Below are 26,091 nucleotides of genomic sequence, written 5' to 3'. Positions count from 1 at the left end.
GGACACATTACATCAGTTAATTCGCTATATATGAGTCGGACACATTACATCAGTTAATTCGCTATATATGAGTCGGACACCTTACACCAGTTAATTCGCTATGTATAAGTCGGACACCTTACATGAGTTAATTCGCTATATATGAGTCGGACACCTTAAATTAGTTAATTCGCTATATATCAGTCGGACACCTTAAATTAGTTAATTCGCTATATATGAGTCGGACACCTTACATGAGTTAATTCGCTATATATGAGTCGGACACCTTACACCAGTTAATTCGCTATGTATGAGTCGGACACCTTACATGAGTTAATTCGCTATATATGAGTCGGACAACTTAAATTAGTTAGTTCGCTATATATCAGTCGGACACCTTAAATTAGTTAATTCGCTATATATGAGTCGGACACCTTAAATTAGTTAATTCGCTATATATGAGTCGGACACATTACATCAGTTAATTCGCTATATATGAGTCGGACACCTTACACCAGTTAATTCGCTATGTATGAGTCGGACACCTTACATGAGTTAATTCGCTATATATGAGTCGGACACCTTACATGAGTTAAGTCGGACACCTTACATCAGTTAATTCGCTATAAATGAGTCGGACACCTTACATCAGTTAATTCGCTATATGTGAGTCGGTTACCTTACATCAGTTAATTCGCTATATGTGAGTCGGACACCTTACATCAGTTAATTCGCTTTATATGAGTCGGACACCTTACATCACTTAATTCGCTATATATGAGTCGGACACCTTACATCAGTTAATTCGCTATATATGAGTCGGACACCTTACATCAGTAAATTCGCTATATATGAGTCGGACACCTTACATCAGTTAATTCGCTATATATGAGTCGGACACCTTACATCAGTTAATTCGCTATATATGAGTCGGACACCTTACATCAGTTAATTCGCTATATGTGAGTCGGACACCTTACATCAGTTAATTCGCTATATGTGAGTCGGACACCTTACATCAGTTAATTCGCTTTATATGAGTCGGACACCTTACATCAGTTAATTCGCTATATATGAGTCGAACACTTTACATCAGTTAATTCGCTATATATAAGTCGGACACCTTAAATCAGTTAATTCGCTATATATGAGTCGGACACCTTACATCAGTTAATTCGCTATATATGAGTCGGACACCTTATATCAGTTAATTCGCTATATATGAGTCGGACACCTTACATCAGTTAATTCGCTATATATGAGTCGGACACCTTAAAACGGTTAAGTTGAAAATTCCGCAATGAAAGCTAATATAATTTATGACCATAACACTACAAACAATGGTTTCAGAGGGAAATAAATCTAGGGGGAGTACTCAAGAACGTTTGATTTACTTCTTAACCTAATTTTACTTAAGTCATTTTCGCGTTCACCTCTCGAAATGATACATAAACAGAATTGTTGCTTCAGTTTATAATTGCTTCTCCTTATAGTTAAGCCTGCGAGAATTTCAACTTGTTATTTTTCTCGGAATATTTCTATACAAAACGTTCTTGCATCTTGTCAATTTGAACAATTACCTGACGATCGGCCGATTTTTCAGATTTTTTTTGGTTAAAGTTCACAAAGTTGTTAACTTCATCGTTGTTTGCTTTTTGAACGTGAAATATCTGATGGTGTGCTCACATATTACAATATAAAGAAGTACAGCTTAAACAGTTTTCTCACATTATGCTTAAAACACAGCAGATCACAAGTGAATCCATCAAATGTCCATAGCAGTAAATAGTTAACAGTTAACAACGATATCGTTCACAACGTTGTTAACTTCAATAAAGCTCAGAAACGATCGTCCAGTTGTTTTCCAAGATTGAAAAAAAACGACACAAACTGAAGTTATTTGAGTAATGTCAGAACTATCGTCTGAACTAAGTATTTAACATCGAACATTATTATTTGAAACCATAGACTCGATCATGTTGTCGGAACCTCAGAGAATTACATTTTAAGTAGATCGACAAATATATATTTCTTTTTATCCCTCTATGTGATTATAAAGAGAATTCCAATAAGGAAGAAACTAAAATTACAAAGAATGCTCATTAAAATAGAGTCAACCGGAACTATTATTTTGAAAATTGTCGCTCGGGGGGTGTCAATTACCGACGCACGGAGGTGGTCTTGGCTTAATTATAGTGTTTTAACGAAGATTTCTTTCCTTTACTTAGGCATAATGTTAACATGTTCGAACGTTTTAAATGATCTCTTTCTTCTTGTTCCTCATAAATATTTCAAACGATTACCCTTGAACATTTTGAGATGAATGTTTCTTTTCCCTTTTTACGGATACAGAGCTATTGTGTTAACTGATTTCTTCAAATAAATTGTAGATTATTTCAACAAATCGGAACGACGTGTCATTATTTCCCCTTTTTGCGACTGCGATATGTTTCATTTAAAATGGTGAAGAAAAAAAATGAAGTTATCTTTGTTTAAAGTCTTCGTTCGAAGCAAAATATTGCCTTCCGACGTAGCATTTATGACGCAGTTTATCTCGTGGTATACACACACAGAATTCAGGGACAAGTGACCATTTTAACAATGGTCGTAGAAAGGACTTCGTTTCAATGAAACATGGAACATATTTACCAGTAGTACTCTATAGTAAAAGTAAAATGGACTTCACTGTTGACCATACAGTCGAACATCGCTATATCGAACTCTGTTATTTCAATATTCTGGTTATGTCGAACTACGAACTATTTTTCGAATATATTTGTATGTTTTGTTCGTTTATATCGAATGTTATCTCAAAATATTGCCGAGGTCCCAACTGAATTTATCGCCTAGGTAAATAAACTTCGGTTAACTTTGGTTAGTGGTCACCAAGCCGGACAAGTGGGTTTTCTCCGGGTACTGACAACACAACACAAGACCAGTACACTCTCGCGCAACATCGTGCCAACGAGAGTGACCTAGTATAAGCTATCAAAGCTTTCTTCACAATCGTTGTAAAATACATTATGTTTAAACTAAATAAACTTCCTTTTTGAATATGTTAGATTATCAGGTATGCGGAAGTACCGTAGTTGCCTAAAACAAGGCAAGAATATAAAACCTTGATAACGACAACTCGTAAACAATCGTATTGCCATAAATGCGTTATTTTGCTACATGTTTTTACGAATTGGTCATTATTAAATATAAACAAAAAGTTTAAAGCCGCAATCTCACAGATTTACCGTTTTTACAACTTTTTTTTTATTTTTTGTCTGGGAAAGACCAAATTTTTGCGTAAATATCTGCAAACCATGGATAAAAGGTTGCTGACAAAATATCAAATCGCAGATTTTCATAGTTACGTTCGAAAATTATTGTATTATGGCTTTAACCGATGCATACATTTTTTGAACTTAAAAATCAAAATCTGCGATCTAATTTTTTGTCAGCAATCTTATATGACTAGCTCTCTTGAGCCTCACTATGGCGGTTTGAAAGAATTTTTTTTTTTTTTTAAATCACTTTGAGAAAAATAGTATAAATGTTGAAATCATATACTTCCTGCGTTCTAATTTTGTTGTAAAACGAACTTATTTTTCTTTTTTGCCTCATAATTCCTATATCAAGTGACTCGATCTCTCCCACTAATATTACTAATTAAGTAAATTAATATAGCTATATATTATTTCGTTTTCTTTTTCACTTAAATAGCAACCACAGCGGTCCAGTCTCTCAGATAGTTTACACGTGCAAATGAATACTATTTAAAAAATATGTCGCTGGTAACGTTTGCACGTGCACCGTTCTGAACTAAATCAATATTAATGTTTTAATATATAAACCAGATGATATTTAGTCGCTTCGCATATATGTTGTTGTTATTTAATTAAATAAATGCGTGTACAGAATGCAGAAAATCGGGGGAAATGGAAAAGCACGAGACACCGATTTGAATCACGACATGGCCCTTTAATTGAACGGAATATAATTGCTCAATTGTTAGTGAGTCGTATTTTTCACATAGTACGCTTACAAAATAAGAAACATGCATTAAGTTTCCAGCACGTGAGTTATGTTCACACAAGGGAGTGTAATACTATTGAAAATATAACGCGTGATGTTCAAATTTGTTTTTCATGTGTAACTCGTATTGATATTGTACGTCTTGAAGATGTTAAATAAGATTGAATCAATCATTTTATACAGTGTTTGTTTCATTAATTTATTGAATAAAACACACACACACACACACACAAATGAGATGACAGAACGAAGTATTGAAAACCTTATTGAACAAATGGTTGGCAAAAGAAGAACCGACTTGCTTGAAAAAAAATCAGCTTAAGTCATTTTAGATAAAATTGAATTGATAGAATTGCATTAAAAATAAATTAAGCTTAAATTTGTTTGATCAAAAACGGTGTTATGATATGAGATCACCTGTTCATGGTTTCATCTAAAATATCGCTTAAATTTAGAAAGATCACGTAATCATTCAGGCAATAGTTACAAGATTGAACCTCGCTATTTTTTCCCTCGTAAATTAAATTCTAAAAATTCATCAATACTTTCAATTTTGGTCTTATACAATTTCCAATTGAAGATAACTCCCCAAGAAATATAAAACAATGATATAGCAATTAAATAGATATTTTCCCCGGAAACTTGTTCCCAGATGTGCAAAAACCTAGCACCTGAACTCTCTTTAAAATAACGTTAATACAATTAATTATCTCAGTTTAAACCATTTGGAGATTTTATAATTCTCCCAAGAATTCGGATTAATCGTAGATTCGAAATAAAAACCTTCCTTCTCCATAAGCGACGCCTTAATAAGTGGAACTTTATGCCTCGATTTGTTTTCATTATCAAATGTATCTCTCTTTTGTAAAAGCAGAAATGGGGGCAATACATATAAAATCAGAGAATTGGTTGCTATGACATCCATGCCACCCATCAATATTTCTAAGATTTAATCTCAACGAAATCAATTAATAAGAATATCTTTGACTTCATTTTCTCTTTTATCTGCTGTAATAATTTGAATCATAGCGATTTAATTTAATGTGTTGAACTAGATCGTAGAGGACGTTAACTTTATCAAGTGCGGCATTCAACAACAGCGAATAACGGATGCATAATGGATTCAAGATTCAAGATTCAAGATATTCAAGATTATTATAGTTGAAGATGTTAAAACAAACAATGAGATCAGTTTAATATCACAAATGTTGCAATCGAGACAAAGTCGTCCTTCTTTGTATTAGTACTATAATTAATCTCTTATTGAGACTGCTGACTAAACTTATTTGTCTTCATGTTGGTATGCTGACTGAGTGTAATAAAGATATTTGTTGTTGTTGTTGGTGGTGGTGGTGGTGGTGGTGTTGTTGTTGTTGGTGTTGTTAAATTGTATGTGTTGAAAAAGTCACAGCCGGTTAATACTAAATGAAGCATAAATCTTAACGAAAGCAAATAAAGATTGAAAAGTGGAAAAATACGATATTGTACAAAGATTTCGTTCGGTTGTTAAAAATGTTGATCATTTATCAATTTCAACGGATCAGTCAGCCGGTTAATACTAAATTATGCATTATTTTTAACGACAGCAAATACGGATTAGTAAATGGAAAAAGATATTGAAAATAATGAGCTCGGTTATTAAAAATGTAATTCTGTTTAAAATTGAATTGTATTTGTTGGAAAGAATCACAGCCGGATTTTACTCAAGAATACATTAATTTTACCGACAGCAAGTACCGATTGAAAAATGGTATTTTTAAAAGATATTAAAATAGATACTCCGTTCGGTTGTTAAAATATCGCTCTGTAATAAGCATGTTCAATACTTGGATAATGCATACCTTTTAAGTGCACTCCGAGTTCAATGAATTATTCCCTTCTATCCATTCCCTGAGGAATTTGAGTTGAAAGAAACAGACTGCTTTAAAAACAAAAATCCAAACACCAAATTCAAATAAACCGATTTTCTTAACTCTCTTTATATATTCTTAACGCTTATTTTACACGTCCGTGTGTATAAAATCTTGAACACTGTACAGATAATACTTTAATTTAACTTCTACTTCTAATACTATGAAGCAGTTATATTTTTAAACTTAAATAACCATAATTGCCTTAATTTTTATTTATTTTAAATATTCACTCTGTGAATTTTTGTTTCCATTATCTCATTACTTTCTGATGCATTGTAATTGCTTTAAATGGAAGCACATCTATCTGTTCCCAATTCACATCCCATAAATAACACCCACTGCTTAAGAGCGCTAGGATTCTATCTGTACGGTCTGTCACAAGATTCTACCACGGTATTGTAAAACTCGGCACACATGTTCGATATCTTGAAAAAACAGGGATACCGCCTCGTACTACTCTCAGCGATTCACCGTGATGTCTTACATTAGTTACAACCTGTTACTTTAAATAGTATCCATCTTGCATTGGTAAATAAAGGATTACATTCGTTATAACCTGTTACTTTAAATATGATCAATCTTGCATTTGTAAATAATGGATTACATTGGTTATAACCTGTTACTTTAAATATGATCAATCTTGCATTTGTAAATAATGGATTACATTGGTTATAACCTGTTACTTTAATTATTAACCATATTGCATTGATAAATTAAGAAGTTTGAACAGAAGATGACGAAAGGTGGCTTAATGCTTAATAAGTCTTTAAAGCTGCACTTTCACAGATTTAATGTTATAAGACTGCTGACAAAAGATCAGATCTCAGTTTTTTTCATATCCACGTTCGAAATTGATGTTTTATGTCTCAAAGCGTTACTACCGTTTTAAGAAAAAATAAACTTTTCAGTAGTGTTTCAATCAATTGATGTCTGTTCTGAAGTGAGCTGATTTTGAGACAAGAAAATTAATAAATATTAAGATGTAAAAACTGTCAATCTGTGAGAGTGCGGCTTTAAACGAAGTCGCATTATACTAATTTCACTGTAATGTAATACTAGGAGTTCAAATAATTGCTGAAACCTGATAACAACCTTATTCACCACGTTCACCTAATTAATGATTTACAACGCTAGATTAAACACCATACACGAACATTGTCGCATTTCATTTACCACTGCATTTTTCTTGACACATAACTTCATTTATTATTTAAACAGAGATACTTCAGATAGTAGAATGTATTGCTTTTTGAAAGAAGATCGAGGCAACAAAACCTTTCTGGTACTCAGTATTAAGGGGCATTTAAAGAGAGTACACTAGATTCAAGAGGGTGGTACGCAGTACTGGATACGCGTTACGGGGTACGCGGTATGCTGTACGCGGTAAGGGACGCAGAAACTTTGAATTCGGCATTTGTTGGTAAGCAGAAATTAGAAAAAGTCAAATTATATTTGTTACGAAGGTTTCGGGTTGAATATGATGTTGTACGCAAGGGGGAGGGCTGTGGGGGCGGTGGTGTGGAGAGGGGAGGTGGGGTAGGGTTAAGAAATCCTTCATATATTTGATTGTTCGGAATTATACCTTAAATCATTACACTCTAAGACATACTATTAAACTTGATGAATTACTATTGCCTAAGAAGGTGTGTGTAGTGTTATACTATCTTACTACTGATATTAAAGACTCAACTGATCTTCCAATTTATTAATTAAAATAAAACGATATTCAAAATAAAACCAGTTTAGTGTCACGCTGATGTGGGTTTATTTAATCAAAGAGTATAACTCAGTCAACCAGTCTTCCACTTGCTGCTGAATACATAGGTTTATTGATTGAGCAATTTCCTCTATCTGCTGTTGCTACGTCTTCTCCAATCCTTCCCTCAACGAACATCAGTAATTTCTCGGGATGAAACAATATTCCTAGCAGATATTAAACGCACAGACAATAAAGATCGCTCACAAGTAACAATAAAATCTGGCTTCGATCATAACTATCGGTTTTCACGCCATTGCTAATGATGTCATTAGATTTCGCGACTTTTCCAATATTATGTCATCAGTTTTCGCGATATGGTCTAATTATCTCATTAGTTACAGGGCTTAGTGTTGTATTTACATGGACTAATTTGAATAATGAGAATTTGTGTCATTCGATATCAGTGGTTTCCATTTCTTTGCTAAGATTAGTTGATGCCTATTCTATTTGCAACTCGTCATGAAATGCATGGCTTCGTCTGCGGCTATCGGAAAGCGTAGTACCAATTATGTGCCTGTTGGCTCAACTCTTCATTGACCATTATCCATGTCGTGAGTCATTGACAGTTGGGTGTACTTTAAAGGAGCAGAACATAGGTTTGCACTTGATAGATACAATATTTTAATGCAGTATTATTTTAATTCATTTGACTTTGATAAGCGAAATAATAATAGCATACGATATTTGTACAGTTAAAGTATTAGCCTTTATAAATTGGGTTTTATGTTTTAAAGCTACGTAGCCACACATTTCCCAGTTAAAAACGTGGTAAAATACCGCTTGTATTTTTAACATTGACCCAACCGTTAGGTAAAACTTTACAAAAAAAGTAACAAAATGTGTGTTTGGAAAGTTTAACAACTTACTATTTTAAATAATTATTATCATCATTATTTTCTTATGATCATTGTTTAAAATAAATATAGTGTGTATCTCCTAAGCATGTATATGTATGAATAATTGTAAATATTTGTAAATATTGTGTTTGTCATAATAGGCCGTATGGCTTTTAGGAACTGAAAATAAACCTTCATACATTGTAGAATAACCATTTTTTATATGTTATTACAAGTTTTTATGTTCGTTTGTTACTTTAGTCAGAATCATAAAACAAACCCCTCCTTAACGTTGCCTGATTTCCAAGATAAAAGAAACAGTTTTTTGATGGAAACTAAAAGCTTTTGTACCAAGACATGGAAAGCAGTGTCCAAACTATTTCTGGCATCACGCGACCCCCCACTTAAGTAATGTTGTTTTGACATATATCCATAGACAAACGGACCGGTCGTTGCCTATAGAAGAATAATTCCATATACAGATCCTTTGACACTTATTGTTGGTTGCTATGATTGATACTGACATCTGATGCATTACTGCAGAGAAGTTATGTCTGTCTGAGATGTCTTCAGGACTGTTGTTTCAAGAGGTTTCAACGATTATTACATACAGGATGAGGAATCACGTGACTTCAACGGGGTTCTCACATGGGTCACCACGGGTCACAACCGATGTAAACAAACACGCCAGAGACGTTAATTTCTAAATATATTTTGGACTGAAAATATATGCAATTATTTCTTTGCCTATAAAAGACTATGCTATTTTCTGTTTGTACAGCCTTTGAAGTCACGTGATTCCTCACGCTGATGGTGATGGTTTTGAATAATGAATAACACTGAGGATACTTAGGATGTATATCAAGATGCATTCTTACTCCCAAATAAGATTTACCATTTTTAATGAAATTGTTTTAATATACCAAAAAATATTAATATATGTTCTCATGAAGGATACCGAAATTAATTTGAAAGAAAGGTGCAGGAAACACATATTTTACCTTATGAGACGATAGTAGATCACAGTAAATATTTTAGCACTCACCAACAATTTAATATTTGTGCGTATTCTGCTTTTAAATACACGGTTACTATATTGTTTTCAGTAATTAATATCATCCACAAAGGCACTATATAGTAAGTAGTTAAAGGTTTATCAGTCTAAATTTATGTTTGTTATACATACATGTGTATGTGAAATAAAAAGTGGCAAATCATACGGAGTGTTAAAACAAAAATACCAAAAGCTGGAACCCTTCAGGAAATGTTGATATTTGCTCAAATATCGTCTTTGAAGACTACAATTTTCATTAGCGTTAATAACGCAATTTAAAATTAATTCCGGCTGTGGTGTTGCGTGATTGGTTGATTGTCATTATCAAGCGACGTTATCAATGGATCTTTAACTGGTCAACCTATCCATTGTTAAAGTCCTGGTGGCCGTGTGGACTACACGACTGTTTTCTTCTTTTTTTTCTTGACTTAACCGGTGTGTAAGTAGCTATAATTTATTGCATTTTAGGGTTATTCAAATTTGTCATTTATTAATAAAGTTGTAGACCAAGGCCTTCAATGCCTATATGCAGCTACGCCACTGACAATGTATTAAAGCAGTAAACATACTTGAGGCTAATGCATGACCTTTATGTTTTCATTCCAACGTATTCTGTTAGTTCTTGTGTTCTTATCATTTCTAAACAAACCGCATCATCTACGATATGCCGTAATTGGACTTCAGAGAATCGAGAACAAACCGCTTAGATAAAAAATTAAAGCTCTTGTGACAAGAAATTCAACAACCATTCAGATAATCACGCACAATCTCGCTTAAATCTCGCTCATTTATAGAAAATAGTCCGTGGCTTTATAGGAAATAGTCCGTGGTCTTTATAGGAAATAGTCCGTGGCCTTTATCGGAAATAGTCCGTGACCTTTATAAGAAATAGTCCGTGGCCTTTACGTCTGTAGCAGAACCTTTGGCAATTATTGTTGGGTCTTGTGATTGATACCGCCATCTGATGAATTACGACATACGTTTGTTTGTCTGAGATAGTTTTAAGGGCGACATGTGTAAGAGTAATCATCACATACCATCATAACAAAGAGCTTCTTGATAATAGAAGACCATTTTAGCCCATTACATCCGGTGGATGGAGTTTTGAGGATGGCTGTGGCGAATAGGTTGGATCGAGTTCAGATATTGCTGCATTCATGTTCTTAGAATGATTGTCTTGGATATTTGTATTAAAATATAATACTTACTTTGGTGACAAAATTGTTGGCAATTATTGTTGGGTGTAACGTGTCATAGTTCATATTCCACTTGTCATATGTCACGTGTCTTATGACAAGTGTCTTATGCCATGTGTTTTATGTCATGTGTCACGTGTCATATGACATGTGTCTTATGCCATGTGTTTTATGTCATGTTTTACATGGCATGTGGCATAATTCATTTGTCTTATTATGTGTGCCATATGTCATGTGAAAGGTGTCATGTGAATTGTGTTACATAACATCATCATGTGTCTCGTGTCATGGGTCAAAGTTCATGTGTATTGTGTTTTGTGCCATGTGTCATGTACCAAATGGCTTGTGTTATGTGTCAGATGTCGTGTATCATATATTATGTGCCATGTGTCTAGTGTCATGTGCTTTGTGACATGTGTCATATTTGATGTGCCATGTACCATATGTCATGTGTCTAGTGTCATGTTTCTTGATTGATACTCACATTGAGTGCAATACGACAGAGGCATGTTTGCCGGAGAAAGTTGTCTATTGAGTCTGAAAAATACTTTTGTTTCGGGTAAACTACGAAAAAGGCGCCGACCCTAGCGTTGTTTATAGTACGTTGGTTAAAAATAACAAATATATATGAGTGGGATTTGAAACGTATTTTTAAAATCATTAAAGCTTTATACAGAAGATTACACCATTCTCCATCGATGACAATAAAGTTCTTACTAATAGCCTTATGAAAAATGTCTACCTACTCTAACTGTTTTTAAAAAGAATATAACCCTAATCAAACCATTTTCTGTTTTATCTTTCCATAATCCTGTTTGTCTTACAAAAGAAGCACAGTTATATCAAGAACACATAACTTGTGCACTGACACAAACTAGCACGATTTCATTATCTGCCTTACTGGTTTTTGCGCGACAGTTAAAATCTCCGCTTTACTAATGGAATGAAATGCTTTCAGAAAACCACATTTAAAGGGGCTATACACCGTATGATGAAATAGCAAAAATGTATAAAAACATGTGGCATGTCATATGTTATGTGGCATATCATGTGTAATGTGTCATATTATGTGATATGTGGCATGTCATGTGTTATGTTGCATGTCATGTGATATGTGTCATAGCATGTGTTATGTGGCATGCCATGTGTTTTGCGTCATGCCATGTGTTATATGTTATGCCATGTGTTATATGTCATGCCATGTGTTATGTGTTATGCCATGTTTTATATGTCATGCCATGTCATGTGTTATGTGTAATATATAATATAATAATTGTTCGGAGATTCGTTACAGAAAAAAAATATTTTTTGGTACCAATCTGGTGTATAGTCCCTTTAAGGAATGACATCCTTTAAAGATAACTTGCGGACAAATTACCCATGTTTTCAAGATACCAGATACACGATACAAGCATCTTTATTTTAAAATCTGGTATATGTTAACAAGAAACATTAGCTCAATTAGCTATTTTCCGACATGAATTACAAACAAACATAACATATCAAGACACAACAAAGAGCTCTTTACCTGGAGATAATGTTTATACAATTAGCTGCAGATAAGGCGTAAGAAAGTTATATGCATGCTTCCAGTTGCATGCCCCCCAGAAATAGGGTAGGTAGCTTGTATTGTTTTTATTATAACGCAAATTGCTCTTTGGTATTTATCTGTTACAAAAAAAAAACATACTCAAAAATATATGCTAAAGAACATTACAAATTGCTTCTCGAAAGTCATCTGTTTCCCCCAAAAACAAACAAAACATATATGGCAAAGAACAATACAAATTACTTCTTGATATTTATCTGTTACGCCCCCCCCCCCACCCTCCCAAAAAATAATATATATATGCTAAAGAACATTACAAAATGCTTCTTGATAGTTATCTGTTACGAAAATAAGAAACAAAAATATATATGCTAAAGAACATCTTTACAGTACTGTTAGTATTAGCATCAATGGTATTGTTAACAGCCCAAAATACTTCATTGTTAACTGTTAAAAGAAAATAATCGAACACAAGATAAAAAAAATTTTATTTCTCAAGGCGATTAAATGGTTTAGGGTCTGTACAGAAAAAGGTTAGTTCGGGAAACCGGAAGCAAACATTATTTGCTTACGCCTAAATAAGATACATGTACCAAGTTGTGATCAGGTTGTCTTCAGGTTATTATCCGGTTAGTGTGCTAATAACAATGATTTGATTGGTTAATAGGGATTTTTTAAAAATAAATATTGACCAATCATAAACGTTTTGGCTAACCTTGACCAAACCAAAGAAATAACAGGTTTTATACAATTGGCTTATGTACTTTTATTTCTTCCGAAAAGCAACAGCTGCAACCTCCGCGCTTAGGGTACATTAAACCAGAAACTGACTGCTCCATTCAATTCTAATAAAATCCGTTTATTGCAATCGAATATTAAAGGGACTGGCTCGTGTTTTTTTGGAACAAAACTATAGCCTTCCAAAAATGCATCTGCAAACATTTATTTTTTTATTATTTTAACCTTTAATAAAGAAGACATAATGGAACAGAGCAGGGGGCGTATTAACTAAGCAACATAGATTGAACTTAAGTTTAAGATCAAAAACTAAGTGTTTTGATTGGCCAGTATATTTAGCTGACCAATTGGCTGAATGGAATCACTTAGGTATATCTACAGATAAGGATAAGGCCACAACAAATTGATCATTTGTTCGTCGGATTTGCCGCACCTAAAATTCGAAAAACGAAAAAAAAAATAAAAAAAACTTTTTTTTTGCGCCCGCACATACTATTTGACCGCGCATATTTATATTTTTTGCTGACTTCTAAATTTCCTCTATTTTCTGAAATTCTTTTACTTAGAATTTAAACCTGCAACATCGACCTCGCCTTTTTGAAGGTAATTCCATGCTTTACATTCTTGCCGAGCAAACTTTCCTCGTGTCAGGACAAAATAAGGTCCGGGTAACCGCAAAATAGCCGATATTTGTTGACAGTCTTTTTTGTCGGGAATATTTTGCAGGACGCACCGTTGTTATTCATTTCCAGTATTAAGTTTCAGGTTACTTTCAGTATTTGTAATGTAAAATACACGTTTTAAGTGAAAATCAGTGTCATAGTCAATGGATTATAGTCTTCAGTAAACAACAAGAGTTTCACAGCGTCGAAGGCAATAATTATCTATGTGTGTTTTAAGTAATTTATTGTTTTGTACTCAAAATTTAGTGTTAAATAATAACTAAATCGGATTTTGAGTGCAAAACTTATATGAAAATACACGAACACACGACTTACGGTACAACCATTGAACATGTTTTCGTGAGTTATTTTTTTAAATTCTTAAATGTCTCAGTTTTCATATAATCATAATTGGTTAAAACAGATAAAAATAGTAGGACTTGTAAATGTTTTAGAAACATCCTGTATTTATGCACCAGTCAATTGTAACCGCGCCCCCCCCCAAGTCCGAGGATAGCCGGGTAAATGAACCGTGTTTTAACCTTCCAGGTGGCCCCGCAGTGCCGGGTGAATGCGGTGGATTTGCCCGGCGGGGTTGGCTGGACCCGCTATTCCCCAGACCTGGAGAGGGGGGGGGGGCTGGTGGTTACAATTGACTAGTGCATAACACATACAGTTTGAAAATAACATCAGTTAAATCAGAAAATAAAACCTTTTATAAGTAAAATGACTGTTAATTTTCTCAATTCTTTGTGCTTATCCATTTTTTTCTTTGACCGAGTTGTAGTAAAGTGGCCTGTTTCTTACGGTCATTGAAGCCATGGGGCCATCATGTTATTCTTTTTAAGGCACGGACCTATACAGCATAGGTCCCGCAATTCAATCCACAGTGTTTCTTTTTTTAGAAATGTTCTCTGTGTTATTTACTTTTTCAATCTTCTGCAATGTCACTACAATTTTATCGAGAGGTTCAAATTTAGACCTGACCCAATATTTGGAAATGCTCAAATGATGAATTACTCTTACTAGTCTAAAATGTTTTTTTGTGATAGTAAGTTACGGAATGAATACAATAGTTTTCTTTTTGGTCCTCGAATAATTGCACGTTACTATGAGGAATGTTGTCTTTACAATATATCCACGTTTAAATTTTTAAGTTAATAGTAAAGCACTGGATCTCATTGCCATTTGTTAAATATTGAGACAGATTTTCATGTGATACAATCAAAACCTTTTCATTTATAACTGAGAACCTTTGTTTGTAAATGAAAGGCATTTCTTGACATAATTGTATGATAAATTTGGTAAGAAATAAACTTTTTTATTTATTTTTTAATTTTTCGCTCTTCGCTCGCCTCTGATTTGCCTTAAATTTAAAAAAAAGTATTTTTATTTGTTTTTTGCTCGCTCGCTCCTACTTTTTTTTTGGCAAAATCCGTAGAACAAATGATCAATTTGTTGTGGCCTAAGATCATTATTGATTATCGGCCGAGAAGTCTAATTTTAAGTCTGATTATTTTCGGGGCGTCAATTAAAAGTTGAAATGATTTTAAATTTTAAATCATTCAGTTGATACATGTTCTTTATGTTTTTTTTCTTTTCAATCGCAACAGCTGAAACCCATACTCTTTATACATATGAAAAACATTTATTCTGAAACAGACTACTTTATTAAATGTAGTGTCTTAAAGAATTTATAATGGTGACAAATCTTTTTCAATTTGTTCAAATTGGGATATTGTATTCATTTATTTAAACGTACACAGAAAACGAAGAAAAGATTCACATTTTTGAACATTGTTGTAGACTAAAGCTTCAATTCATCTTATATTGAAAGCGTTACAAACCTTTTGGTATACAAAATTTGGCATTTTCTGTAACATCATGTTCCAACACAGTCGAACCCCGTTGGCTCGAACTCGCTTGGCTCGAATTCCTCGTTGGCTCAAAATGCATGCAATAAACCGATTTCTTTAAACTGAAGGTAAGTATTCCCGCTTTGCTTGAATTTTTCATGGCTCGAGGTATTTTCGCCGGTCCCTTGGAGTTCGAGCCAACGAGGTTCGACTGTACGAGGGGTGATCCAGAATTACGTGGATGTGCATAATGCGATATCCACGTTTTGTAGAGAGTGGTATTCGAATGTTTTACGCAGTGGATTAAGCGCCATAAAAAGTGTGTCAGCGTTGGTGGTGAAAAAATGTGACGCTTTATGAGCGCGACGTCACTAACGTCATTGGACTGCGCCGGTCGGGTTTAACCATATGTCATTAATGCATTGTAATTCAGCAAAAAAAATATGTATTGTTCTGAAAAATTCAGGAATTATACCAGATATGTTATACGTAATGTATGTGAATTTTCTATGTTCTATGTAAAACGATATTTTAATTATTAAAAAAGTCCACGTAATTCTGGATCAACCCTCGTACGTTTGTGGACTGGATATCTTATCAAAGCTTTTATTGATAACTTACCAATGTTACGAAATGGATTAAGGATGTCTTGTTAGTATCTACAGTCCTATAACCATTCATTTTGTGAAAGTACATACTAACAACATTTAACGTTCTATTGGTATGCATTTTCTTGTGTAAACTTCCTACTAAATAAGTCAGCCACTCTTTTAATCAAAAACGGCTGACAGCTAATTTACTGAAATAAATGCAATGACAAAAACTGCCTTCTTATTGACCAAAAGAAAATGTTGACCGCTACAAACATTTTGTGTTTACATGTTTTACACACTTATTATGTATAATGTCTGACCATGTTAAACTGCGAGAGTCCCTTTAAATGAACCTAACAAAAGAAAATGTTGACCACTAAAAGCATTTTGTGTTAACACATGATACACTTTACTTATTTCACAACATCTGACCATGTTATTCTGAGAGAGTCCCTTTAAATGAATGTAGCAAATCAGAGAAAACAGCCTCAATCACACGCTTTATTTCCCCGTAAATCGATGAAGTTGTCATAAAAAGCAGATTGAGTTCGTCTTCCTCAGGCCGGCCTTGTCAGAGGGGATATGGCCAGATGGCCAAGCGTTTTCCTATATTAAATGCTTGACGAGAGGTTTTACCGATCGGGGAAAAGTTGCTGTTGCTTCCCTGTATCTGTTTTAAACTTGACGAGAGGTTTTACCAGTGTGTTTATACCACGTGATAAATTACGTCTTAAATTAATGTCGGTAGGCAACACTTTGGTTCGAATGATGATTTAAAACAAAGAAAACTTTTCGTTTACTTCACTATTTAAAATGCAACATAGGGCAGTCTATGCCACTTAAGGAGCCCCGCCTTCGTTAGATTACCGAGGTTTAATTAGGTGTGCAGTTTCAACAAACACTGCGACAAAGTTGTTTCCAACCGAGCGTTTTGACAGTGCTCCATTAGGCGGCGTTTTGGCGTGTTTCATTCAATATGGTGAACAAATAGTAGAGTTATCTTTGTTTAAAATCTTCTTTTCAAACAATATATTGCCCCCCGACGTAGCATTTTTGACGAAATTTATCACGTTGTATACACACACTGTTTACAGATCGGGAATGAGCTGCTGTTACTTCCCTGTATCTGTTTCCACGTTCTGATATCTTTCAGCATTGCTTTGTCTTTTAGATATACGGTATTATAATTTAAACACTTCGTTTAATTATTTATATAATTCAGAAATTACGATTACCTTCTTCCGAGGTTGTTTTTGAGAAATATGGCCGAGGAGTTCCGAAGGACCGAAAAGGATGAATAAATATCGAAAACAATGATTCTTATGAAGGAAACCGTGTTGAAATTCAAAGAAAGGTGCAGACAAAATGGTATTTCTACTTCATGAGACGGGAGATAATTATCGTAAATATTTTAGGACCCGCCAGTCATTCTGTGTTTAGTACACAAAAGTTTAGTGTTCTAATTACTATAATTACATTGAAACGGATGGTTTTGTCTTCGCCCGCTCTTGTCTCTAAACGAATTGACAAATGTTTTTTGCTTCTGCCCGTTCATTCCGGTTAAATTTAATGTCTTTAAATGATTCGTAGTGTATGTACCAGTCAATTGTATCCACGCCCCCCCTCTCCCCCAGGTCCGGCGGTATACCGGGCATAGCCGTGGAAATGGGCCGTGTTTTTAACAGCCAGGTGGCCCCGCAGTGCCCTGGGGTACGGGGGCATTTGGCGGGGATTTTCTACTTTGCATGGATGCTTGACAATGAGTCGACAAGTTGAGGTTTTTGCGATAATAATCGAATAAAAAATGACTTTTTATCTTTTTGTGTAAAATCAAATCACGACAAGTTGAAATTGAGTGCTTTGTTTCAAGTTGTCGCGTGCCCGTTGGGTCGATATAACCATGGGGGAACAGGATTCCGTATAAATAGGCTGTTTGTGATTTGTTAACGCGTTGGCTTTAAAAGTAAAACAAATCATTTGTATCAAAATACAGGTTATTTTCTATTATAGTAAATGGTATGTAACTATTACAATATACAGTCGAATCCCGTTATCTCGAACGCGAGAGCGCCGAAATACCTTCGAGCCTCGGGAAATTCGAGCCAAATGGAAAGGCTTACACACAGCAGGAAAACATCTGTCCTTTACATCCAGTTCGAGTAAATGAGGATTTCGAGTCAAGCGAGTTCGAACCAACGGGGTTCGACTGAAATGGCAAGACGACTTGCATAATTGTTTTATAAACGTATATGATCTACATTAAATCTGTTCTCACTCATTAGTGGACACTCCATTGAGGAAAACATGTAATATTTGAGATACGTGGCGGCGAACATGATGTTCTCAATATGGACGCGGTATAAGGGGTAACAAATTTAGAGGACGCGCGAAAACGTCGGCCAAATTAATGGAAGTAACCAACCATAAAGGTAATGATAAGGTTTTCTCATTATCTGTGTATTTGGGACCGGCAATGGTGCTCGATTCGAAGGAAAATAGAAGGAATAGCCTAGGACTTGATCGCCATTTCTCGAACGTCCACCTGTTCGAACAATCGCAGTTTTACTGTATTATCTATTGTAAGAATAATCTTAGATACGAAGAATGAGCGTGTATCATCCTTAGCTTATTGAGTAGTGAACATCATATTGGATATAAATGTACCAGATCTGTATTCATTTACGTCTGAGTTTAAGACAGCTTACTGAATTCTTAAATTAAGACATTAAATTAAAAGTTTCTATAACACTACTTATTTCGACAAAAGATGTGTGCCTGCTTATGGAACAGATACAGGACATTTGACCATAGTAGCTCTTGCATTTGCACTATTACATCAAAATAATATTGTGCCTGTCGAAGCCTTAGTCTGAATCACCGACTTGAGTGAATACAAATCCTAAGCGTAGACAACCTCGGTTCATGGGAACACGGTACCATCGATAACACTTCAATTAACTTAAATGCAAACTCTGAATAACTCGAAACATCGGGTAACTCGAGGGTTAAGCTCGGGTCCCGACGTCCTCGAGTTATCGCAGTTTTACTGTATAAATGACACAAAAAACAAACAAAAAACAATACGGAAGACTTACTTCTTTCATGCAACGCACATTCTTTCAAAATTTCTCCAAAGTCGTAGGAACTAGCTTTAGCTTCGTCAAATTCTTTATACCATACTTCCTTGATAAACATCTGCTTTATTTTGTTGAAAAGAGTCTCCATGCGGAAGTAGCAATTAGACCGTGTGTTTCGGGTGCTGTCGTCCGTGTAAATTATCCCTAACGACTTCCATTTGAGAATTAATGCCAAGTTTATTAAAAAATCCGCAGCATTTGAGTAGGTGCCATGGACGCGCGTTAGGAGGTTGAATTTGGTTTTGTTGCTAAAGTCCTCAGCGAACGCCCCCGTTGTCAGCAGTGGAATGTTCCATACTGGGGAGAATCGTGCAACAGGCGCGACAGCAAACACACAAACAGGTCCGAGGAACACGTGCACGTTGTCAAGGAAGTGGAAGTCCACCGCACCCAATGGACCATATTTTTCTGAACATTTTGAATCCCTTGATAGAATGTTCAGTGTATGCCCTGGTAAGAGTTGTCGCTCTTCTATAATATCTTTGGCGTATTCAACGGCGGGAAGCACACGTTTTAAATCAAACGGAAGCTCGGTTGACTCCGGAAGAATGACACCTATTCTAATATCATGAGTTTCCGGAAGTGACGATGAATTCACTTCCGGTATGCTTGTTACATAGGTCACGTGCAAAATCCACAGTAGAATGTATGGCGTCACATACATTTTAAACGTGTTAAACAACCATTGTATTATAGAGTGAGTTTATGTTTTTCTTTGAAGTTTGTTTGATGCTTTTACGAATACACGCATGACGTGTCGAAAAGGTCACACTCGATGATATCAAATAACTTACATTCAAACAGCTTCATCCAGTATTAAAATATTCCAATATATCACATAAACACTTTCACCAACAATACTGTTTCATTTGTTTCACACATTCAAAACATCCCGTGCGATAGTGTCGACATCTTTAAGGAATAAATAAAAGATATGATAAATAAAAGATATGAATCATATCTGTTATTGCAATGTGCAGAAACGAACAGCCGTACAACACTGAGCATATCTAAGGCGCCTTGTCTTCCGCCTCTATGGCCACCATTGCATAATTCAAGAACCAGACACATATAGTTTCAATCAGACACATATAGTTTTAACTAAACACCTATAGTTTCAACCAGACCATACAGTTACAAAAACACATTAACTTAAATAATACGAACTGCTATGCTCTCACTATTGTTAAAATAATGCTCCCCTATAGCACGTTCAACTCGTCCTTAAATCGCATTAAAAACAAATCTGTGACTAGCGTGCAGGTCGTAAAAGCGAATAATGTTATAGCTTTCAAGACAAAAGAACTTTAGGGCCACCCAAGGGATGCGCTTAACTGCGACATTACTTTATCTTATTTGATTATATTATTGGGGTATATAAGAAAGATACAATTTGAAGAGAATAGAAACTGAATGAAAGACAAAAAAAAATCCATTTGAACGTTCGAGTGAAAATGGATTAATGGAATCTTCAGTCATTCATATTTTTATATAGGATGTCAACATGTCTTAGAAAACATCTGAGTCTGTTCTTGATACTAGGACTAGGATAATCTTGGGTGGTATTCAATTTGCGATTTAAGTCAATCTTATGGTAATACATTATTGCGTCCTTTGTAAAAGTCAGTTATTTATACCGAGCAATCCGATTAGCTACATCGTTCTTAGATCCAACTAAGTCCTGTGCAGGTATTCAATATTCGACTTAAGGCTATCTTATGGTCAAACATTATTGGCTTCATTCACTTTATTAATCAGTTATTATTAACAAGTAATCCGATTAGCTACATCGTTCTTAGATCCAATTATGATTAATATTGAATGCCAGCCTTAATCAGTGGTCGTACGACAACGGACCGTTACATGAAATAATTCAGTTCAATATTTATTAAGTGATACAATAATAAACTAGATTTCTCTCTTTTTCAAAAACATACACACTATGCATAAACTGGGTTGGTATTCAATTTGCAACTTCATTGACTCCATTCACTGAATAAGTCCATTATTATTTATCGAGTATTCCGATTAGCTACATCGTACTTAGATCCTATTAACACAAGTATTGATTACACCCGTGACCACTAAAGCTTTCCCTCCGAAACTACTCAGATATATGAATTCGAACAAGCGGCTGTTCGATCAATAACTTGATCGTATCCTTACATGTATCTTAAATACTAATATGTATCTTGATCTTATCCGTTCATGCAACTTAAATACCCATGTGTATCTTGATTTTATCCGTTCATGTACGTTTGATTCCCATATGTATCTTGACCGTATCCGTAAATGTATCTTGAATACTCATATGTACCTTGATCGTATCCCGTTCAATTTCTTAAATAGCCATTCGTATCTTGATTGTATCCGTCCATGTATCTTGAATACTTATATGTATCTTAATCGTATTCTAACATTTATTTTGAATACCCTTATGTATCTTAATCGTATCCGTTAATGTCCCTTAAATACCTATATATCATAATCGTATCCGCACTTGTATCTTGAATACTTATTTGTATCTTAATCGTATCCGTACATGTATCTTGAATACTAAATGTATCTTAATCGTATCCGTTCACGTGTCTTAAATACCCATATGTATCTTAATCGTATTCGTTAATGTTTCTTAAATACCCATATGTATCCTAATTGTATCTTTATATATAAATTGAATTTCCATATGCATCTTAACAGTATCCTAACATGTATCTTGAATATCCATATATATATCTGAACAGTATCCGTGCATGTATCTTAAATATTCACATGTATCTTAACATTATTCGTATATGTATCTTCGATACTCATATGTATCTTGATCGTATCCGTTAATGTATCTTGAATGCCTATTTATATCTTCATTGTATCTAAACATGTATCTTGAATACTCAGATGTACCTTGATCGTATCCGTACACGTATATTGTATGCACCCGATTAATATGTATCTTTAATTTAACTGATTTGGTATCTTGATTACACTCTCACTGACCTATATGTCACAACACTTAATAAATATAAAAAACTTTAACAACTCGTTTTCACATTGTAATAATATAACTCAAATCGTTTCGTCCTTCAAACAAATGTAACGCTATGAAAAAAGATGTCCTGATGTTGTTTCTTTCGATTTTTAATATGTGTTTCCATGTTCCATATAGATTTACATAGCTACATATTCCAAGAGTACTATAAAAATAAGTCATTCGGAAATTCTCATTTATATATTCCTAATAGGACCTCGATGTAACGAGCGGCACTCAATACATTGCATTCATTTACATTCTTCTTCATATTTACGAGAATGATAGGACGCCATAAAACGAGGGTCGTTCATAAAGTTTGTGAATTTCAAACATTTATTAAAAGACAAACTGAAGTTGATTGCGAATTGGTATAAATAATGTTCAATGCAACAGAGTGATAGGCTTTTAAAAGCATCACATTTTTCAAGTCAGGCGACTATAAATTAATTGCTTAATTAGGTTTTCATCCCCGCCCGCCCTCTCTTTTACGCTGCCTCTTGGATTTTATTGTATGAAATAAAATTGTTAAAGAAGGGTCTGTATTTGCGTATCGGTCTAGTACTGTCCAGGAACGGTGTTTATTCATGTAAAAAAGGAGAATTGTTACGATCGTGTCCGAGATTCGTCTTGAAACTCATGTGTATGGTCCGTTATGCAGTAAAAAAGAGCACGAACCCCGTTGGCTCGAACTCGCTTGGCTCGAATTCCTCGTTGGCTCGAACTGGATGAAAAGGACGGATTTCTTTAAACTGAAGGTAAGGTTTCCCGCTTGGCTCAAATTTTTCGTGGGTCGAGGTATTTTTGTTGGTCCCTGGGAGTTCGAGCCAACGAGGTTCGACTGTATTCAACGTTGAAATAATGGTCATAACATTATTTTTCTCCCATGAATGTAATTTGCATTTAATTTCATTTTTTTTATGTAAAATTTCATAATCTTCTCGTACACCCCTCGTACATGTATTCTTTTACATAATTCATCTTCTATATCTCATCTTCCCTTTCACGCATTAAATGTTGGCCACCGTTGTAAACAGAATTCAGTAAGAAAAGATTGCCAATATTGAAACTTGCAACGTTTTATCAAGATCAAACGAACCGCGCTGCTTTATTAGCATTGTCATTTCGCGGAATATATTACCTAGCAGTTTCATGTTCATGTAATAGCTGGAATTTAAATATTTTACGCATTAGATACTTAAAAGATAAATTCAGGTCGGACATATCGGTAAAACTTTCGGAATAAAACTCGAAAAAGGGAAAGTGAATATTTTAAAGGGACATTCAATGCTCCAAAACCGTAGAAAAAATAGCAAAATTCATTGTAGCCATATATTTACACCTCAACTTTCATTCCTTAAATGAACTGCCTTTCGGCAATTGTGGTTATCATCCGATGAACGCAACATCTTTGGATATGTTCGAATCGCAATTCATCGCATAACAATATACATGAAAATTGTTGATCTTGTATTGTGTCAGCAGGTCCCGTAAAATATAAATCAACATTTTAGAAAGTGTTAATTTATGATATGTTAAATGTATTGTTGCAATAAATGTTTCAATTTTACGTTTTGAAGTGATTTCAAGTGGTTGGTCTTTTCCCGCGTTATTGTGACGTCATTTGATAAAAAGTTTCCGGTTACAGTCGTGTCGTTCTATTTACAGAATCAGGGTAAGAAAGGATTACTGAAAGGTTTTCTTCAATGAAATGAAGTATTTTTTAACAATTTTTAAATGAAATAACGAACTATTAGTGTTAAAAATAAGTAATGAATTGCGGCAATTATGTCATTATCGGGGATATGAACGCAAGTGGGCTAGTCAAAGTACGCGTGGCGATCGAACTTCACACACTTTGACCAACCAAATTGCGTTCATACCCCGATAATGACATCAAGCTCGCAATGTAATTCCTTAAATAATTATCTTAGTCGACGAAATTATCTCTACAGTACAAGTGTGTAAGCATGTAATGCATCTTATTTCTGTTTCACCCAATTCCTTAATTGGAACGAGCCAAATAACAATTCCTTAATTGGAACGAGCCAAATAACAATTCCTTAATTGGAACGAGCCAAATAACAATTCCTTAATTGGAACGAGCCAAATAACAATTGCTTAATTGGAACGAGCCAAATAACAATTCCTTAATTGGAACGAGCCAAATAACAATTCCGAAGCGAAATTCACAACGTTAATTAGATACAGTCGAACCCCGTTGGCTCGAACTCGCTTGGCTCGAATCCCACGATGGGTCGAACTGGAAGTAAAGCACCGATTTCTATATACTAAAGCTAAGCATTTCTGCTTGGCTGGAATGTTCGAGGCTCGAAGTATTTAAGCCGGTCCCTGGAAGTTCGAGGCAACGGAGTTCGCCTGTACTCGTATTTATAATCAATATAACAAACATTAATTAAGAGTGATGAACCTTGAACTACTTAAAAAATAAATGCAATTATGGGACATATCAATTATTGATAACAAGATTGTAATCATGCATTATATAGATGAAGACGCACAGATATTTAATGACTGGTGGGTCGTAAAAGATTTTCAGAGATCAACGATCGTCTCATAAGACAGAAATACCGTGTTTTCTGGACCTTTATTTCGAAATAAACACGGTATACTTCATAAAAACAATTGTTTTCGATACTTAGTCATCCTTTTCGGTAAATTAAAACAATTGTATGAATTGGGATAAGGTTTATTTGGTAGTAAGAGTATTCTTTATTAAGTGCTGAAATGCGAAATATTAGTCGGTAACCGATTTGGTAGAATGTTTCTTTGAACTGTTTCACGAATAAACTGTTACCAAGATAATAATACGGAAGAGAAAAGAACATTAATTAACTCGTAACTAGCTGAAAAGTGTATTTTCTTTGAATCCAAATATGGACAAACGTCATGACAAGAAGACTTTTACTTATTTTGTCAATCGATAAGTCTTATCAGCTGATAACAGAGACCAATAAAAGTGTTGAAATCGATAGAAATAAAAGCATGTAATAAAAAATTTAGACTACGGCACTTTCAGCATATAAAAACACCTATAACCAAAAAAATGCATTCGGAACTCCTCGGCCATTTTTATCGAAATCAACCTCGGATGTATTTGGACTGGACGGTTTACATACTAAAAAAGCGGCACGTTTAAGTCCGCTTCAAATAGATCGCGTAGTATTTTTTAGCAGTTAAACTTTATGACATAACTCTTGGGAATCTTAATTATGTGTGCAAGGAAATAATACACTTCACTGGCAATCAATTTAAACTTTAAACACCACATTAAATTAATGATATATTTCAAAAATTTACGAACTACTTCAACTGATGTACCGGCATACATCCGAGGTTGTTTTCGATAAAAAATGTCCGAGGAGTTCCGAATGAACAAAATGCGATTCACTTAATCTAGCAATCGGAGCCCCTCGGCCATTATCCAACATATATCCCGAAGCTTGCCGGAGATGGCCGAGTTGTTACGATTGATAATTTATGTTATATGCTATCATTTTTCAATTAGAGTGATTTCAGTAAGTACTTTTTACGTACGATCGAATATCTTATTTCAATCAACTTCCCTTTAAAGAATCTTGCACCTTTCAAATAAGGTCTAAAATTTATCAATTTAAATGCAAAATCTTTAAATTTAATTTAAATAAAACTGTTCCATTTGAATATGTTTGTATTTGTAATTGCGTAGAACTACGTGTTTGTCACATGAGTTTGAATTTTCTGTCTTTTAACAACAGCATTTAAATG

General features: G+C 34.5%; 1 protein-coding gene across 4 annotated transcripts in view; it reads right to left on the bottom strand.

The window, feature by feature from the left end:
• The window catches only part of LOC128221872 (atrial natriuretic peptide receptor 1-like), a 355,937-nt gene that overhangs the window by 141,526 nt on the left and 188,320 nt on the right, over positions 1–26,091 (bottom strand). Inside the window, exon 1 of one of the 4 annotated variants that reach the window (XM_052930498.1) lies at positions 5,844–6,265. The exons of the other annotated variants lie outside the window; for them this stretch is intronic. The gene's annotated coding sequence lies outside the window, so the exon portion shown is untranslated. Of the gene's footprint in view, positions 1–5,843; positions 6,266–26,091 lie in introns of those variants that run through there. 4 annotated transcript variants of the gene reach the window in all.

The sequence above is a fragment of the Mya arenaria genome, chromosome 16, assembly GCF_026914265.1.
Source record: "Mya arenaria isolate MELC-2E11 chromosome 16, ASM2691426v1".
Taxonomy (NCBI): domain Eukaryota; kingdom Metazoa; phylum Mollusca; class Bivalvia; order Myida; family Myidae; genus Mya; species Mya arenaria.
The sequence above is the reverse complement of the archived record's forward strand: the minus strand, read 5'-3'. Positions and strand labels throughout refer to the sequence as shown.